The sequence below is a fragment of the Perognathus longimembris genome, chromosome 21, assembly GCF_023159225.1.
Source record: "Perognathus longimembris pacificus isolate PPM17 chromosome 21, ASM2315922v1, whole genome shotgun sequence".
Classification (NCBI taxonomy): domain Eukaryota; kingdom Metazoa; phylum Chordata; class Mammalia; order Rodentia; family Heteromyidae; genus Perognathus; species Perognathus longimembris.
Genome location: NC_063181.1, coordinates 28274783 through 28291592, shown reverse-complemented (window position 1 = coordinate 28291592; position 16810 = coordinate 28274783). Strand labels below are relative to the sequence as shown.

The following is a 16810-nucleotide window of genomic DNA, read 5'->3' as shown; positions in this document are numbered from 1 at the left end:
AAGTTAGGTGGTTATCATACTCATTCTTTCAAGACATTTCCTTTTAACTATCTGTAAGAAAGGAATCATGTCAAAATTTCTCTTATCTAATTTGACCTAAAATCATCTCATGTTTATTCCTCTCACTTGTCTTGACCACCTACCTAGTCATGTTAGCAGGTTATACTGATCATATGCCTAGCCATGTTAGTTAGAATTTCACTTGGAGCATCACAAAAGAAATTCAAGTATATACTAGCCAAGATTCAAAAAATAAAAATGAAATATAACAAAACAAAATAAAAAATTTCCAAATTGTTACAAATGTTGTTTTAAGTAAACTATCAAGTTGAGTCAGTTTGATCTGGACTAAACAAAGACATTCAAGAATTTTAATAGTGTGTAGACTATTTGGATCATTGGCTGCCAAGATAGATATTGAATCAGCACATCTCTTCATTTGTATCTTCTTAAAGAGAATGTATGCTAAGAATAGCTAGTTCTACATGCTTAGCAGAAACTCCTCTCTATCCAGCTCATAATTATTACTTTGTTTATGCCAGTACAACCCATTGCTTGCGATGGAATTTACAGCTCTGTAAAATTGAAATATTATTATAAATCAAATAAAAATTTCCTCCTTAGTAGATCTGTAATTTTACTGTTTGTAGCTAATGGAGTTTTAATTGTGTATACCTTTCAAGATTACAGGCAGTTGATTTGATAACCAGAATATTTTATGAACTTTTACTGTGGCATTCTTGGATCTTGGGCTGAGGCAGAATCCTGTGCATTCATCTACAGGCTTAATAAAGTGTGCATGTAAATAATCCCCAAACACAAGGACTGCCTCTTGTTGAGCATGGCTGGTGATCCATGTGACTTTACATGCTCAGCCTACAAAAATGTATATGAGAATATATCTCATGTAGGTCTTAATGAGGGCTCGTTGCCTTTGTTCTGCTTTGGGAATGGCTGTGACCAGGATAAGCAGGCATCACCCTGTTTCAAAGGGCCCAGTTCACAAAAGACTTTAAGATATTTAAAAGGTATTTCTCTTCTTTGAACCCCAGTGACTTCTACCATGACACAACACAGAAAGATGAAGATGATGCAAAATCCCTTCAGCCCATAGTGCTTTTATAAGGAGAACTGTTCAGTTGATTATGTTGTCATGTTAAAGTTAGCCTCAGAAATGAGACAGAATATTCACTGATGGAAAGAATGCGGAGCAGGGCATGACACCAGTATGCTTCTTTCCAAATTTGTATTTTCTAAATGTGAAAAAACATACAATTAGACTTCCTGTTAGTCTGGTTTTTGTTCTTGATTTTACTTATTTTGTATTGTGGGCAGAATCCCAATATAGACTTTGCTGACCTTGAACTCATAATCTCACTGCCTCAGCTTCCCAGGGGTTGGGATTATTGGCGTGTGCAGCCACTTGTACTACTCATACCAACTTCTAGAGATTAAAAAATGATCTTAGGGGCTGGGAATATGGCCTAGTGGCAAGAGTGCTTGCCTCGTATACATGAAGCCCTGGGTTCTATTCCCCAGCACCACATATATAGAAAAGGGCCAGAAGTGGCACTGTGGCTCAAGTGGCAGAGTGCTAGCCTTGAGCAAAAAGAAGCCAGGGACAGTGCTCAGGCCCTGAGTCAAGGCCCAGGACTGGCAAAACAAAACAAAAAACAAAAAAAAATCATTTCATTTCATTGTTAATTTCTCATGATAATCAAGAAACCTTAGAAATCAATACTTTTTTATTTAATTGGAATTGCTCATTGATGTGTCCCAAGTCCTTGGAACAGTGCTTTGCTCTTAGAAGTTTCTCAAATTGAATGCTTACAAGGGAATGGCTGAGCTATCTCAAGTGTGATGAGGATGTCAGTATTTTTAAGTTTAGATGGGAAGCTCATCCAGTAGTATGTTAAAAGGCTTTAGGGGAGATAACTGCTTTTTGCAGAGAGATAGAAACTATTTCTGTATAATATAGGGAAGGCAGCAACCTCTAAGGTAGCAACCTCCAAGACTGCTCTCTTCCTCAGTAGTTCTCACAGCACTGTATACATCAGGTTCTGTTCTCCTCTGTTTATAGGTGCAGATTCAAGTATGCATGTGGGACAAAGGAGGAGGACATCATTTCCCAAGGACGTAACTATTGACTACGTGATATGACATACTTAGCTACCACTTGCACACTCTCATGATCATGAGTGAAGTAGAGAGGGCCTAAGAAGTTCTGGAACATGAGCTTCCTGTCAATGATTAAAAAAATATATGGAACAATGGACTAATTTGATAAGGTTTAGCTGTGTTTCAGAAGTTATCACTAGTGATAAATATTGAACAATTGATGGTGATGTTTTAGAGAGAAGTCAGTAGGATAAACCTGTGAGATATTGTGATAATTCTCAACATTGGTTTCATGGTTTTATATTACTGTGATCTTATTTCAAAGTTCATCACATTTTGAGGAGCCTTATTTTTACTGTCAATATTCTGAGTGAATGTTAGCAATCAATTATGGTTAGAGCTTCAATTTCTTTAAAATAACTCTGTCCCTAGCACTTTGGTGTTCCTTTGTGGCACATTTCTGTTTCCCACTTGAGTCTAGCTCAGGAAATGTTACAGATTCAAGGATATCATAGCTTACATCATTCCATTCTCAGTGTGTTGAACATAATCTCATTTCCCATCCTTGCTCAATTTCTCACCTTAGGTTTCATTCTTGTTTTATGTTTTATATTACGCTTAGCTTCTACTAAACTGGAAGTAATTTGTCTCTTTGAAGTTCTGTATGGTTTGGCCAAGCATGAAGAAAGGATGCTCTGAAAATTAATAACATCCCCCCACGCAAGCATCTATATTGGTGTAACACATTTCAGCAGTCTCTGTGACTTTAGCAGCATTCCCTGCTAAATAACAATACTGAGCTCTGGTAAAGAAATTCCACAAAAGAGCTCTGCTGCCTTCTACAAATGCAAGTTCACAAACAGATCCAGAAAAAAATGTGCAGAGAAATATGAAACAAAATTTTCTTTTTAGGCTGTATGCAGATATTTTTATTTGAAAACACTGACACTGTTAAAATAAATCAGCCCTGTTTTGAGAATGCAAATGACAGAGTAGGTTGCAAAGGGAAGAATGATCAATCCTATTCTGAATAATTTATCATCACACTTGGAAAAGAGAATATATTATATTTTAAATGAGAGCATTTCAATTGCACAATGAAAATTAATTAATATAACCCTGAACACCCAAGATTTAGTTAATACACATGCACACATAGATTTGTGTTGAACTGTGGAGAAAATATATCTTTTATATTACAACTACATATTTCATTTGAATGTAGTTCACAGTGAAGAGAAAACTTTAAACATTTTCTTTCACTTCTAACTCCTTACATGACCCAAAGTAAACACTTGAACATATGTTCAAATACTCCAACTCATAGTTGCAATCGGTAATGTTCTTATTCATTGAAAAATCTTGTTTGAATATCTTTCTGTTAGATTTTTTTTTGGAAGAATGTTTATTGTGTAATGTAGGCGCAAATTTTTTTTTCACCAAACTTGTATCCATCTTTCATAGACTGCTTCAGAAATAATACTCTTGTGATATTTAAACAGGAACAAAACAAATAATACCTTCACAATCCATGAATAATTTATATATACACCAATACAGGTAGCTATCATTCTTGAGATTATTTTCCCAAAGGACAAAGGCCATCATATAAATTTACCTATGTTTAGAGAACAGCTGTTTGAAAGGTTGGAGTGATGTCTTTTTTTGTGATTGTTCTGTAGCAATCGTCTCTATTTTTTCTTTAGTTTTCACCTTCAGTTAGTGATGCAAAGGAGTTTTATTCTATCACACCAACATGCTCCATTGGTTCTTATATTAAGTAGGTGATCTTCTTAATCATTTCTCTAAGTTCAAATCTAGTCTTTTTGTCCTCTACTGGTGGTCTTTAACAGATTCTGCTCTCTTTATCTCTGCAGCTTCCTTTCAAAGCTCTCATTATTTAATTGGGTAATTCCCCTTTTGTTAGTGCCAGTCCTGAGGTTTGAGCTCAGGGCCAACACACTGTTCCTGAGCTTTTGTGTTCAAGAACAGCATTCTATTACTTGGGCCACAGCCCCACTTCTGAATTTTTGGTAGCCATTAGAGTCTCATGGACTTTCCTGCCTGGGTTAGCTTTGAACCCAGATCTTCAGATCTCTGTCTCCCAAGTAGCTAGGATTACAAGCATGAGCCACCAGTGCTGGGTGGGTACTTGTCTTTTGATAACTGTGTTTTTTTCTGCATTTAAGTTCCATGATGGAACCAAAGACTATGTCCCCAATATTCATCACAGAGTCCAGTGCAGAGTACCTGGTAGATCCTCCCCAATGATTGCAGATAAAAAGACAAAGACCAATGTTGGAATAAATGTTAGAAGATCTAGGAGTTAAATTATTTAGAATTTTATCCAATTCAATGAGTAAGAACTCCATGATGTCCCAAAATATGACTCCATGCCATGCTTTTTCTTTTTAAGAAATATGAGTCTTGCTATATAGTACAGGCTGGCCTGGAACTCCTGTTGCTCCTGCTCCATCCTCCCACCAGATCTGGCTCATTATTATTATTTTTTCTAAACATCATAACTTGTTTTTTAACACTATTTTGTTTATTAGTTTAAAATGAATAATCTTGTGTAAGAATCAAAGAATTTAGAGGTTTAGTAATAAGATAAAGTGATGTTTTCAGTTACTATCAACTAAATTCCTTAAGCATTTTTATTTTGTTGAAGGAAATATTACCATAATATTTTGTGATGCTTCATTTATTTCTTAATATTATGTAGGGAGTCTTTACTAGTATCTATGAATCATGTGGAGTTTGTGTTTTCGACCTTCGCAATTTATCAGTAAGCCGATTTTTTAACAAGAAAAAGCAGTAACTTAGCCTTTGCTCTTAACAAATGCTGCATACACACATGGGTGATAAGGAAGCAAACCATTTGTGAGCTTTGTTAGCACCATGTCAGGGGAATCTGACGTAAGAAACAGGCTGACACTGGATTTCCATTCCAAGCCCAGCACAGTAAGTCACATCCTTTCCTTACTAATGATTCTAAAATGTTGCCAACTCTGCCTTGTATTGTAGGACACATAGAGCTATTTACACCTAAATAGGATGCACTGAGTTTACATCCATAGGTTGACAGGGTCATATTTTGGAAAGTTGCTATCTGATAGGAGAGTTTAGTCACTGCAGAGTTATTAGCATGGGACGTTTGCTTATTTTGGCAAGATAACTGTGGCTGCAGGAGGTTACGACAGGAAGGCAGAGAGAAAGGAGGCAAAGAGAAGTGAGAATACTGCCAAGAAATTCTAATGGAGTGCTGCAGTAAATGGGCAAATGAAATGAATGAACAGTTCTGAAAAGAAGTATGAAAATGAGCACATAAAGAAATGTTCAGCATTTTTAGGAAATCAAAATTATATAGGGATTCTAGCACACACCTGTCAGCATGGCCATCATTAAGCAAACATAGTAGAACAAATGTTGGAGAAGATGGGACAGATGGAGGAGCCAATATACCTTGTGGGCAGGAATGTAAAGTAGTGCAGCCATTAATGCAAATAAGTAAGGAGGTTTCTCAAAAACTAAAAGTTGAACTACCATATAATACTGCTATTCAACTCCTGGAGATATATGTATGTATATATATGCTAACACACACACACACATATATATATACATATATGTTAGCATACAATTAAGATACCTGCACACAAATATTTATTGAAGCACTATTTATAATAGCCAAAATATAGAACCACCCTAGGTGCTTAAGAACTAACAAATAGGGCTGGGGATATGGCCTAATGGCTAGAATGCTTGCCTCCTATACATGAAGCCCTGGGTTCGATTCCCCAGCACCACATATACAGAAAATGGCCAGAAGTGGCGCTGTGGCTCAAGTGGCAGAGTGCTAGCCCTGAGCACAAAGAAGCCAGGGACAGGGCTCAGACCCTGAGTCCAAGCCCCAGGACTGGCCAAAAAAAAAAAGAAAAAAAAAAAGAACTAACAAATAGCTAAAGAAAGTGTGGTATATGTACACTGAACCACGAATAAGAGTGAAATTATGTTGTTTTCAGAAAAGTGGATGGAAGTATAGATTACCATGTGGAGCAAGGTAAGACTAGCTCAAAAATACAAATATCACTTTTTTCTCATATGCAGAAACTATACAACCACCACCACCACAATAATAATAATAATAATAATAATAATAATAATAATAAGGAAGTGGAGGAGGAGACATGCTGCCTTGAGGAGAGTCAGTGAGAGGGGAAGGGAGAAAGGAGAGGATAATGGGGATATGGGGATATGGGGATATGATGAACATACATGATATAATATGACAACTGTATAATAAAATTCACCGAAAATTGATAGAAGGGTGAGTTTGATGAAAATACATTAGATGCATGTATAGAGATGTCCCATTAAAATGGCTTTCATACAATTAATTTATGCTAGTAAAAATTGTTGCAATTGCCTTGTAGATAGTGAAGAATTAATGGGTTATCACCATTTTGGTGTGAAGATATCTGTGAAAGCTTATCAAAGATACCCCGTTATCAAGATACAGCCCACAGAGGAAGAGCAGATGGGGAGTTGCAGGAGGATGAGGACCCTTCACAAAGGTACTCAGGGTAACGAGCTACTTGAACACATGAGTCCGGGACCTGTGAGAGAGATCAAGGGCAGAGATATAGATTTGGGAATCATGGTGAAGGATTAAACCTCCAGATTCAAGGTAGAGAGAATTAAACAACACAAAATCCATGGGAATGAGCACAAGGCTAGGCAAAGAAAGAGAGACATGTAAGTGGGATTCAGAGGGTGAAATCCGAGACCCTGAAGAGGAATTGAGAGCTCCTGTGTCACAGAAGGCACAGGAGAAGAGATTTTAATGGAGGTCAAGGAGTCAACAGTGTCTAATGCCAGTAATTTAAGTCTTTTCCTACCATTCATTTGTAAATATTATTCCTGCTAATTATGTGATACTTGGCTTCCTGCTTTAACAACAATGACATGAGAAAATACAAGGTGATTCTTTGTGTGACTAGAACTACAGGACTTCTCACAATGTATTTATTGCTTATTTTTTAATAGTTTTAATTGCTTTTTTTTTCTATGAAGGAGATAAAGATGTGTTACCCCAAAATGTGCTACTCTGGCAGGCTGACACGTTTGTGATAGGCACCCCATAAACAGCAGTTCCAAGATGCATCTGACCTTCCTTCTATTCATTAAAAGCAGAATTCCAAAAGGGCGATGTCTTTTCTGCACCTGAAGGAAAGTAAGCATTTTCACCAACAAGGACTAGGAGCTGAAGTGGAGGGAACTCTGCAAGCACACCTGGGTAGAGTGGCCTTTGCCCTCCTGGGCTCACTCCACCCAGTAGAAACCTTTCACACATACCCCTTTCTTTGACTTGTCACATTTTCACAATTTATTATTTTTACTATTTTTTTTTGGGGGGGTTGTACAATTCAGTATGAAGTGTTGATTGCAACTTGATCTTTGGTTCTTCACTTCCAAAATATAAAGGCTCCTGTGCCACATACATCTTGTGTTGAATAAGTTTTTATGCATCATCCTCTTGACTTATCTCATGCCAATTTAATTTTAGGCTCAGTCCACTTTCAACACTTAAAATATAGAGCAGAAACAGAGAAAAACAGTTTTTCTTTCAATTCAATGATTTTAAATTATAAGCAAGGTGAAAATGTCTCTTGCCTCTAATCATAACCATTCAAGAGGCTGATATTTAGAGGGTTGTAGTTCAAAGCCAGCCTATACAGAAAAGTCTACGAGATTCTATCTCCCAAAAGAAACAGCAAAAAGAAATAGGAGTTAAGATGTGGCTCAAGTAGAATGAGAACTGTGAGCAAGCAAGCAGAACAACTATGAACTCTGAGCTCAAACCCTTGTATACCACTTAAATAAAAAACCAAAAGATACATGTATCTACCAGTGTTTCCATTTTAACATATTGGAAAGACACTATAGATGAAACAAACAGAAAAAACTGGAAATTTAAAAAATTAAGTGATGATTTCTGCCAAGTGGTAATGAATAGCAACTGTTTTTCCCCTTGTGCTATTAAAGAGGTGTTGAATATAAATATTAATGAACAGCTGGTACATACATAACATTTTGAATAAATTATATTGCAAAAAATATGTCATTACATTAAAAAGGCAATCCTAGCCTGCTTCTGGTGTTCTGTCCCTGGGTTGGAGGGAAGGCTCAAGTGGTGGAGTACCACAGCCCGGTGAGCAAGCAAGCTGAGGGGGTGTGAGGTCTAAGTGTGAGGGAGGAGAAGAGTTGTTCACTCAGGTGCTTATTCAAACATTAAGTAGGTATACTACTACTAGTAATAATAATAATAATAATATGTCATGTTCTCACCATTTGTTTTAAAATATTTGTTATTGAGTTTGATTACATATAATACCCAGTGTACCACAGGCAGTTATGATGACAACAGGGGTAAAAGCATAGAGAAGAAAGACAAAAGAAAAGGGCATAATTTCACAGGATACATTGGAAATAACAACAACAGAGATAAACCACTTATTCTCTAATCTTGTAGTTCATTTTACTTAGTATCATCTTATGTGCTCATATATACGTTACTATTGAAGGGGAACACCAAAATGGAGAGACAAAGGGTAAAAGGAGAACCAATGCAACAGTAATACTTACAAGACAATATGCTGTCAACCAATTGTACACGTTGGGGGAGGGTGGGGAGAGAGCTGATGAGGGGGAAAGGTGGGACAAAAATGAAGGAGGAGGGCTGGGGATATAGCCTAGTGGCAAGAGCGCTTGCCTCGTATACATGAAGCCCTGGGTTCGATTCCCTAGCACCACATGTATAGAAAACGGCCAGAAGTGGTGCTGTGGCTCAAGTGGCAGAGTGCTAGCCTTGAGCAAAAAAGAAGCCAGGGACAGTGCTCAGGCCCTGAGTCCAAGGCCCAGGAATGGCAAAAAAAAAAAAAAAAAAAAAAAAAAGAAGAAGGAGGAGGTACAAAGTTTGATAAGGAATGTACTCACTGCCTTACCTATGTAACTGCAACCCCTCTGTACATTACTCTGACAATAAAAAACAACAACAACACTATTGTATACTAGTCTAAATTAAAATCTTCCTTTTTCTCAGGGTAACACTATGGCAAGGTAGGTTTTTAATAGATTCTTTTTTTAAGATGAAAGTAATATGTTCCTATGTTAGTTTTAAATGTTTTTTTTTAATTAAGACCTTTTCCAGTCTCCATTTACCATGTGTTCTACACAGTGTTTCATAAAACTTTGTTTAAGCTAAACTATGTATCATATATTTCTTCACTTTTTATATTGGCATATATTAAATTATATATTATAGTGGTTTCTTTTATCTCAGAAGGCTATGTGTTTTAATGTTTTATATTAGTATTAGTTTGTAGAATATATCTTTTAAGCCAGAAAATTCACATGATTCCTACAAATACTGTCTTCAAACACAAACAATTGAAGCAATGTACAAAGATCCTTCTGAAAATATTTAATTCCATGAATATGAAATTGCTTATGGCATTAGAAGTAGTTATCTCGTTCACTTAAAACATGATTGGCTTTATTAGTAATTTCTTTTCATTCAAGTTTAGGTGTAAGAAAATTCTTTGGTTAATAAGAACAGTCAAGTGCTAAGATTTTACTGTTCCCTGAAAATTTAGAATGATCTTCTGCCAAATGTTTTCATGCATATGCACTTATTTAATCATCTATAATATTGGTTAGAAGAAGAATATACCAGCATATGTAAAACTATGTCAGAGGTGATTTTTAGCTTTCAGATAAACTAATGTAAGGAGGATAAGACTCTAACTGCAATCTGTTTTCTTAGCATAGCATAAAAGTAATTCCCTAGGCTTTTAGACAAGTTTTTATAAGCTGTCATTATTGAGCAGTCGAAGCACCATATCAGACTAAAAAAACCGTATGTGTCAATTCTAAATAAATATATCAGAAAATTTATTCATAATGAATAAAGCCACTCAAAATGCACAAATTATTTTGTAGACAGACAAGACACAATAAAAAATAATTAACTCATTCTTTTCATAATGTAGTATCCACTAATTTATATGTTCACTTAATATTTCTTCCTTAATTTTGTTAGCTTTTCATCACAAATCATGGCCTTTTATGATCTAACTATAAGGCCTAGGAACTTTTTAGCATATAATTTAGGTCTTAGTATTGAATGAAAATTATCATAGAAGATACAAAAGAAAATTTTAATGATTTCATGTTATGTCACAAATCCATCTTACTTTTCTATCCAAACTCTATCATGGAGAGGTGATTTTCTGCAGGCTATATGCTTCTCCCAAAAGTTAGTATGTTGCTGTTCTGTACAATCAGGACAAAGTCTGTTTCATACCCCAGAATAAGGCATTTCCTGCCCTTCCTGGATTAGCATGAGACCTGCCATCTTTACCTGCAACATCTCTCTGGAATCTTTCCTTACAGGGTCTCTGTTCTGTGCATGGAAGGCCACACTTCCCAATACTTGGCCCTGTTGGTATGTAAGAATGTGGTCTCTAATCAAGCTCATTTAGACAGCCATATTTTGTTTTGTAGTTTCCAATACTTTACCACAGTCTTTACCATTTTTATTAAAAAGTAGACTTGCTGTGTAGTTCAATGGTGAAGCAAATACTCTCTAGGGCAAAGCTGTGGGTTCAATCTCTGGCAGCACCCTACACCCAGAAACTGAATGTTCTCATAGTACAAAAAGATAAATATGGACTTGAAAACACTTTTGTTTTGGGAAACTATATATTTGTAGTTTCATTAAACTCATTCACTATGTACCTATAAATAACTGTTTCAACATTCTTGTGTTTTTTAAAAGTGAAGAATTTGTTCAAAAACTTAAGTGTTACATAGTTTCAAGATATTTTCAAGGTCAAACAAACAAACACAAAACTTCTGAGTACCATCTGCAGCTAAATTTGAAACCAAGCAAATTTCCTAAGTTTGCAAAATGGAATGAAAGAACTACCACTGGGCTGAATGCCTGTCAAGACTGAGAATGCACTAGAATTAAGTTGTACTTGGACCACTGTGTTCATGCGTCAAAGAAACCAAATGCAATGCTTTAAAAAACACATGCTGACCTTAAAGGTATGTGTTTTCCTAGTAAGACAAATTCAATCCTTTTGAAAAATGCATCTTTAGAATAAGAAATGGATATTTCCATTCTATCCTTTGTGATGCTAAATTACCTTTTTTAAATAAGAACAACATTTTCAAATTAAACTGTGTTGAGTTGCTTACTCATTATCTCTAGTTCATTCTACCACTAGTATACCTGTGCTTTTCTCTGTAATCCCCATCCTGTTTTGGCTTATGGTTTTCTTTTAGTGGGGTAGGGCAAGTTAAAACTAGATATGATTTGGAAAATGAGTGTCCTTATCTTGGTTAGTGATACCATTTTCAATAGAAGGAATCAGAGATCTTTGAGGTAACAGCTGATTTTTGGATGAGAATTAGGAATAAGACCTGGAGCATCTTGTAGTGGCAAGAGGAGAATCTCACAATGCTGGGAGTATGCCGAAGGAACCTCAGAGTCAAATGAAGGAGCTACCTATACCCTAAGCTGGAAGAATGAGCAACCAAGTAAGTATGGGAATCTAACCGAAAGTGTAAATAAATATCCTTGGATGATATGAAAAAATGATTGCCTTTAAATATCAATGGAGGAAAATAGACAAATCTCCCTTATGTAATGTAGATACTCTGTTCAGAAGGTAAAAGGACTTAACTCCCAGACTTGAGTTGTGCAAACTGAGTCCTCAGTAAGGAGAAGGGAAGGTAGGACACCTTTTCAGTAATGAAATCTGTCCAACACTACCTCATCCATGTGATCAAAACATCAAACATAGTCATAGATCCTGTTGATATTATGCATCATGTATTATTATTATATGATGAGAATGGTACTTTCACTCGTTAGTTTTCCTCTCTCTAGCCCGTAACCTCAGTTTAATAAAAAGAAAAATATCTGACAAATCTCAATGGAAGATGTTAGAACGATTTGACCCAGTATCCTCTAAAACTGTCAAGGTCATCAAAAACAAGGAAATGAAACTGTCACAGCCAAGAGGAACCCAAGAAAACATGGTCAGTAATTTAAGAGGATATTCTGGATGGGATCCCAACACAGAAGAAGGACATTAGGTTAAAACTAAGAAAGCTGGGCTCTGTTGGCTGACACCTGTTGTTGTTGCTATTTAGGAGGCTGAGATATGAGGATTAAGGTGTAAAGCCAACCTGAGAAGAAAAACCCCAAATCTCCAATTAACCAGATAAATGCTGGACAGGAAGTGTGGCTCAGATGACAACAACTTAATTTCATCATGAATCTGTGTTTCTGAATTTACTCTGACTACATTTGTGTGGGGTTCACAAACCCATTTTTATGAAAAGTCTTCAGATGTATCCCCAAATCTTCAAATGAAGTGACAAGCCCTATCTTAGTTTCCTGGGTGTCTTTGCATTATTATGAACATAGAACCTTGAAATACTTTTTTAGAGATGGACGTATGAAAATTCATCTACAACTATGCAATTCTCTCTCCCAAATGGCCTTATTTTCTTTGGAGATTATTCACTATGTCTGGCAACCTAAGGGTGGTTGATGTCTTTAATGAGAAAAATAATACAAAAAGATTTCGGAGTCCAGCCAACACAAATTTATATGATCAACAAATGAATGTTTTCAGATCCTGGATTTGATTATTTTTGTTTCTAATGGGACTGATTTTGCTGAACAAGGCTTAAAATCCCTGCCTTCTTTCTACCCTTTCTATTCATTACTCCTTTCCAATACACACAGACACAGACACACACACACACGCACACACACACACACACACACACACACACCTTCACAACAAGTGTCCATTTGACTGTTAACTCACATATCATCTCTAGATCACCGAGTTGTTTATTGAGGGAAATTGACTCAAACTGATTTCTCCTTTATTCTCAGTACTTTACAAGTAATAGCACCAAACTTTTCAATGCTTACAATGTCCTCTAAGAGTATATCAGTTGACCAGGCAAAAAAAAATATCTGGAAGTTTATTATTTTTCCACCAATATATTTGACACCACCTCTGGAGAACCAACAAAAGGGATACTGTCAAGCGGACAGAACTGCACAAAATGTTAACATTTGTTCCCAGGAGCTCAGAGGCATATTTAAGGGAAGAAAGACATTCCATGACTCTCCAGGGATTTACTCCCTTCAGCTGAATTATACCAACATGTTCACACCGCTGTGGTAGAGACTGTGTTGGAATTCTAAAATGCATACTCTTGTTTGCCAATGCTTAAATACCACAGCTACAAAAATTCATATTTGAATCAATGTTCACTTTCAAATGTCATAGGAAAAACAGGGGAAAAATGCCTAAGCAGGTGAAATTACTGGAGAAGTTCTGGCAATAAGGAAGGTCCTTGTGTGATAGCTTCTGTACTCATACAACAAAGCCTCAAAGTTGCCAGAAGTCACCTGGTTTAGGATTAGGTTTCAAACACAGGCTCACTGACATTCATGGAACTTTGGGCAAACATGGGCCAAGTTTCGAGCAAGGCCAGGGTAGAATACTTCTTTCATGTGGAACCTGTGTGAAACGCAGTGGCTTTGGCTAGGTTTCACCTTGAGTTTCACACTCAAACCATCCAAAATTTCAAAGTAAAATTCCAGAGTAAACAGACACAGGGTGGAGGATGGGGTATGGGGCACAAGTAGGACTAATGCAATGATTTAGGATGGGAATGGGATAGCCTGGCTACCATTTTCCCCACAGATTTCTTCCCAGTGCCATTTAATTTTGCAACCAAATTCATACTACCTTTAGCAACATATTTGTAGCTGATACTACTGAGCCAGGCCCAGTAAGGGGGAGCATTCGAGACCTTTCCAAGATCCTGAGAAGCAAAGAAATACTTTGCTTAAGATAACTGGGGATGTAAAAAGTTGACCACTTACAGAAATATGATGAATGAATGTGCTCCTTATAATGTAGATTAAAAAGAGGGAAAGTAGCAATGACTTGTTCAGGTTTGGGAAACAAAAAATTATACGAAATATCTCTGTGTTTTCCTACTATTATTCCAAAGTCTAGTGTTCATATTAGATGTGCTCCTTATGGGGGTGGGGTGGGAGGATGCTCACCCAGGGAATTGTCCTTAACTCCACCGCTGGAAAACCCTGTGGCCACTTGTTCCTCTCTAGCAAGGGGCAGGTTGCAGAGCACAGACAGCTCTGCAGAGCCCATCTGGAGCTTCCCAGACCTGTGGCAAGATGGGTTCACTGTTCCTCACCGTCACAGATTGCGCCTGGACAGCTACGCCTCCCTGTGAGTATCAGACTGTCCCCACCAGGCTGAAGATCCACTGTGCTTGGGATAGAAGGGGAAAGAGTAACCAGCGCAGCGCAACAACTCACTGAACCTCTCTTTAAATTATGGACTACTTAACCTTTCTGTCCATTTCAGGAAATGTGTTTTTTTTCATTATTATCTCTCACATAGAAAAATTTTCACTAGTATAGCAGACTTTTGGCTAAGAGTTTTTTAAAATGATCTTTTAACAAATTTCTTGCTTTTTCTTTTTTAAATGTTTTCTTCTTGCTTGTTTTCTTTCTTTCTTTTGCTACTCTGAAGATCACCATACGTTTAGATGCATTTTTTCCTCTGAAATGTGGCCTGTGCTGCCAATAACATTGTTGGGCAAAAAGAATAATTAAACTCTAAGGTTTACAGTGTTTATGTTTTTAAAGGCAACAGTTAGGTCCCAAGCCACATGGCAATTTTGAGATTCTGAGCACTCCAGTGGAGGTTGACAGAATCGGCGCTGATGCAGTCACTGCTGCCTGCTGTGTGTGTATGCGTGGCGAGCGTGCGCGCACCCATAGAGATCTGTCCCTTACTTTTTTTTTTTTTTTTGCTTGTGGTTGGAGCTCTAGCACTTGAGCAGCTCCACTTATAGCTGTTTCTGTTTGGTGGTTAATTGGAGATAAGAGTTTCATGAAAAATAATTTCCCAGGCCGGCTTCAAATGGTGATCCTCAGATCTCAACCTCTTGCTTAGTTACAGATATGAGTTCTTGCCAGCTTTTAGACATCTACTTTGGAGAGCAGCATTTAGTTTGTTGGAGTATCTACATACTGAAAGAACTTTGCCAGAAAACCATGCTCTTTCACTCAGGGGTTCCTTTAAAAATAAAATCTAAGACATACCAATGAGGAAAATAAAAATCCCAATAAATTATTTGAAGAAAATACTCCTAAGGCAATATATACACACATATATTTATATGTATTTATACATATATAGATACACACACACACAAACACTCAAGCTTTTTACTAAGCCTAGAAAATACTCACAAAGTAAATGTTGTATTTGAAGTTAAAGTCCACAGATCAAAGTTCTTTGTGAATTGTCTAGTGCAAGGATATAAGGAGGAGAGGGGAGGCCCAGAAAATTATCCAAAATTATTTAAGTGAGTCCCCTAAAGTATGTGAAGAATATCTAAGAAGAACAAGGAGCCTAACTTTGCTAATTCCTTACTACAGATGTACAAGACAAGGATGAAAAACATCAATGTTTGCAGCCACCTTGTTGACTGGAGAGAACCATTCCTAATATATTTTCTTCACCCAGGTGATTGCATCTTTTTCCTGTTTTTAAAAATTCCCCCAGAAAGTTAAAAATCAGACAGCAGTCTAAACAACAAAATTATAATGTCTGAGAATGTCTCCTCCTGTTGTGGCAATCACGCTTAATAAGAGCTCCGACCCAACATTCAGCTACAGCCAGGTCTGCACAACAGACAGCTTTAGGCAAAGTTTAAAATTAGAGCCATAAAAATACCCGGATGCTATTGCTGGCTCTTGGAACCCAGTATTTTCTCTGGGAGTCCCTCACAATCTCCCTTTATTTTTATTCTAAAGAAGTTACATTGAAAACAAGCATCAGAACATATCAGAAAACAATTCAGTAAGTCCAGAATGAAAACCTTACCTCCTAGCAGCTGAGCTTCACAGTTGATCTACACAGAGGAAGCAGGAGTTGGTGGCCTTTTGCAGGTAGAGAATATTTACTTAGCCCTTTTTAAAAGGTCTTGAACTCCAGAGGTTTGAGATTAAGTCCAATCCAAGTGCCTGAAGGGGGAAGAAAGGGCAGGAGAGAAGGCAAATGAGTGAGAGAAGAATCCCAGCTGCTGGGTGGCGCTTCTGTTCTGGGAGCATTGGAGCTATTTCCAGAATTAACAGTGAAGGGATGAAAATACCTCTCTCCCCACCCCCACCCCAGGGGGGAAAACCAACACAAACCAGGAAACCCACAACAACTTGGTTCATTGTACAAACATTCATGTAAATTTTGAAGGCCACTGCCAGCCCTATTGAAACCACACACACACACACACACACACACACACACACACACACACACACACACACAGATTCTTAAAGAGACACAACACCTTATTATACTCAAATTTTCAAAGCCATGTACCTGATCTGTTGAACAGCACATGTTGTAGCTTACTAATAGGGAGAGTTTTTCCTTCGAATTGTTATATGGGTTATAAAACTATATTTTTCATCTCTCAGGTAGGAATATTCTTCTGAAGACTGAAGACAAATGGTTTCTTCCTAGCACATAACGAAATTTCTAGTTTCATC

General features: G+C 37.1%; 1 protein-coding gene across 16 annotated transcripts in view; it reads right to left on the bottom strand.

Annotated features, from left to right (window-relative positions):
• The window catches only part of Sorbs2 (sorbin and SH3 domain containing 2), a 204050-nt gene that overhangs the window by 153965 nt on the left and 33275 nt on the right, over nucleotides 1-16810 (bottom strand). For all 16 annotated transcript variants that reach the window (XM_048330679.1, XM_048330678.1, XM_048330683.1 and 13 more), the window contains exon 2: nucleotides 16146-16285. The gene's annotated coding sequence lies outside the window, so the exon portion shown is untranslated. The remainder of the gene's footprint in view (nucleotides 1-16145; nucleotides 16286-16810) is intronic.